This window comes from Chenopodium quinoa, unplaced genomic scaffold, assembly GCF_001683475.1.
Source record: "Chenopodium quinoa cultivar QQ74 unplaced genomic scaffold, ASM168347v1, whole genome shotgun sequence".
Lineage (NCBI taxonomy): Eukaryota > Viridiplantae > Streptophyta > Magnoliopsida > Caryophyllales > Amaranthaceae > Chenopodium > Chenopodium quinoa.
Window position 1 is genome coordinate 879,349 of NW_018745030.1, and position 4,321 is coordinate 883,669.

Consider the following 4,321-nt stretch of genomic DNA (forward strand, 5'->3'; position numbering starts at 1 on the left):
GTTAGCAACAATAATAACAACAACACTTGGAAAAACAAGAAGAACCACACTCCTTCTTCTTCGTCTTCCAAGCCCAATAATGCTACCAACAATATCAATATCAATGATGTGCTAGCCCTTAATGCTCCTCCTCAAAGATTCCAAAGGCAAAGGAGGGTTTACACGCCTTTGGGAATGACTTATGATGCCGCTTTTGACCGTTTGCATGGTCAAGGACTGATTATGCCAATTGGACCGTTTCTAGAACTCGACCAGAAAATAGAACCGCTAGCTATGACCCCAATGCTTATTGCAAGTTTCATCAAGGCAAGGGTCATAATACTGAGAAGTGTTGGAGGTTAAAGGATGCGATCCAAGACCTAATAGATGCTAACCAACTTCCTATCCCTCCAGGGGGCAAGAAGCCTAACATTCAAACAGGTCCTTTTTCTAATGCTTTGGCTATCATGGGAGATGAAGTCTCCTTTGATTCGTCAATAATCATTCAACCTATAAATGAACCTTTTCCGGAAGTTGTATTTATCTCGAGCTATGAAGAAGTGAATGGAATTTGGGATAGTGACGATGAAGACGTCTATCTCAAGGATATAGCCTGTTCGTCTCTTGGCACAAGTGAAGATGTTTAGGGATATCTTAAGGTCAAGGTTCTCACCAGAAGTGGACGGTTGCAACATCCTAGTCCACCTCCACTGCAATCACAACCAATTGGTGATCCCATCGACCCTGTGAACAACGATGTGGTCAAACAATTACAAAAGACCAAGGTGGAAATGAATGTATGGAAGCTTTTGGCCACCTCTCACGAGCATCAGAAGGTTGTGATGAATGCTTTAGTGAAGATAGGAGTTGATGATGATATGACTCCTCAAGGACTGGTCAACTTTCTCACTACTGAATTGCCAATGCAAGTACTAGAAATTTGATTTTTTTTTTTGACAAGGATCTTCCCCCGGAAGGGGACCAACATAACAAGGCCTTACACCTCACTGTGGTGTGTAGGTAGATGAATGTTCCTATGAGCCTGGTTGATAATGGCTCTGCAATCAACGTATGCCCACTCTGCACTGCAACAAAGTTGGGCATAAAGAATGAAGAACTGAATCCCTCTACTCAAGGGATTCGCGCTTGTGATAATACTCGCCGTCAAGCCGTGGGTGTAGGGTTATATAGGTACTATGTAGCGAAAAAACATGAATCATATTCATACAGTACCTAATCCCAAGATCTAATGCATAACACATAAAGAACATATAATCGTACCTTTGAAGCATGATTCCACGTGCGATCGAGCAAGAACAATGGGAGATAAAGAACCCCAAGCGTGATTCCTCTACTTAGTCCACGAGCATGGATTAAACCTCCACTAATGCTAGTTAGTTGTGACTGAACACTTCAATCAACCTTCAACGGAGATTTGAGCCACGAACACACCACAACACCACCCACGCGCCACCACACGCGCCACCAGGGGAGGAGGGCCGTACGGACAGGAAGGAGAGAGAGAGGGCCGAGTAGAGATAAAGAGAGTTAGGGTTTTGGGATACTTGGTTGCTTGTGTGACAATTCACTGTATGTCAATTGTTGTGTCATGCAACCCTAGGCATGATTTATATTTATAGATCATATCTAGAAATAAAACCATGTCAAGTCCAAAACCCATTAGACTCTTCTAACTATCCAAGCCCAATCATCAACATAGTATGTCATGAACTCATGAGGCCCAATAATGGGCCCCTAACTTGTTTAACCCAGTACTCTTATGTGTGACCTTGTAGGATCCATTCTATAAGGCTTTGGGCTATTAAGCTAGCCCAAAGATTAATTGTCATGTCTAGCACCAAACATTGACGACCCTATAGAATGAACTTATTATCTCCATAATAGTGATCCTTGATATATCTAGTAATTGCACTTATCGAAGACATAACTCCTTCAATCTCCCACTTGTCTGAGACAAGTGCGCAATATTCAAATTCCTTAAGTCAATGTGTGTCGATTTGATAATATGATTGCATCTCATGTCGTGATCATATTAATCTACAAATCTTTTCTTGAAAACTGAGTTAGAATTACAAAACAAATGATTACTATGTAATCCATTTGAGCACGGCCATGCATTTTCTGAATTCTCCCTCTTTAAGGGGCCAAGACACATTCCTAATTAAATAGGTAGACTCAATCCAATCTTGTGGCAACCAAAGCTCCCACTCAACTTCTGACATAACCGGGAAACACCCTTTATAATCTCCAGTTACGGGCAGACGTTTGAGTGTACCACAGCCATAACATCCATTGAATGAAATCAATGTTCCACTCATGTCAAAGGAATCCACTAATATATCCGGAAGTTCTATACTTGAACTTCAAAGTAGGTCAATAGTTCGATCATGCATCATTCATGCATATCCATGTGATTGACCGAGCATCATCACTATGCTCCTATAGCCTATGAAACTGCACTATCCAATCAATCTTACATGCTAGTCCATTAATTGAAATCATTTGTGTCCACTTTAATGATTTTGAACTAGGAACTTAAATAATGTATGAATTTAGTTCACCTGTGGGGTTTCATTCACCAGGTCATCAACCTGATGAGCCCATCAATTCATAATTATTTTGGACATTTTATTTAATCTTGAAACCACGATTAAATAAGATTGAAACTTTGTGTCAATTGATAAACATAATTCTGCAAATGAATGTATTACACATGTAACTTGTTTTTCCCTAAAAAAACAAATACAACTTCTAATTACATCATTTGCCACAATCCAATTTCATTAGCATGTTTCTCATGCTATGGAAATGGAAGGGGTTTACTAAGTAGAGTTCATGAGACATTCTCATAAACATGAATTTTGCAATTTCTAAATCTGATTATCGTTTTCATCTCCATACACTAAGAATTTTCCTTCGTCCTTTTGCAAGGAACTTTGGAATTTCTAATTTGTATTCCAACGTTATATTGGATTTTGATTGAAATCTATCATCACTTGTTCTAAAACACGTGAATCAAATAGATGAGTATAGTCCATGGCATGCATGATGCATCCTTTGCGAATTGCATAAGGATCAACACTCAAAACCTTAGTTTCATCAACCTTTCTCAAAGTATTGAATCATTTAGCAATGTGCCATGTTACATGGGATTGAAATTCCTTTCAATATAATGTTGAACCTTATAAGAATCTTATCAATATAAGCTTCTTAACCAAACTCAAACATCAATCAAAACTTATCTCTATAGATTTTGAATCCCAAATGTACTCATCATTCTCTCAAGGTTTTTCATACAAAATGCACTACCCACCACTTGACTCTTCAAGAAATGAATAATTTTCTCTTTATACTAGACCAATAAGACTTCAGAGCTCCCACTAAACATCTTGTACACACAAGTCCTTTTCTTCATTTTACGAGAACATCAAACGATTTGATTTACTCACAAAATTAAGAACACTAACTCCATGATGCTATGCATCCCTAGGATTATTGGATCTTCAAACTTTTGATTGTATCATATACAAATCTTCTTTCATGAACAATTTCAAGAAAGTGTTTTGAAATCCATCTACCAAATCTTATAAGGTAGAAATCACTGAAACATCTTTAATAGATCTTTGCAACGTGACTAATGTAAAGGTTTCATCGTAATCATAGTCATACTATGAATTAGTTGAATCCTTTTACAAGTCTTTGCTTACTTAGAAAACATTTTTCTTTCTTGTCTGTTTTGCTTATAATGGGTCTCACCCATTTAGGCAAATTATTCAAGTGTCATACACTTGCTTACAGACTTAGAATCTATTTCAGATTTCCTTGTTTTTAAACCACTTGGAGTCATAACTTGTCAAATCATATTTATTACTTGCATAATCATGATGTTAAAAAATGAATATTTTAGAACTCTTAATAAATATGAAATCATATTTCTTTGACTAAGTTTTACATATGCTAGTCATTGTTGTGGGTTTTGATGCAACAATTGAAACTTATACAACAACTTTGTTTAGTTTCAATGAGAAACAACAATTGGGGATGTGCACTTGGAATGTACTACGTTCGACACATGGTTATTATTCCCATTACACTTAATGAGACCATGCGTTATCATTTGTAACATGAGGTGAATCATGCTCATATTGTTGCTTTTATTCGATTACTTCTTGAATTTCTTCAAGATTTTCGAAATCATTTTTCTTGAACTCTTTCAAGGCTCTCGAACTTTTCGAGATTCTTGTACTCCCACTTGCCTTTTTCAGGAGACACTTTTAGCATAGGGTGAACCAATCATGGTTTGAACCATGTTTGTTTGTTG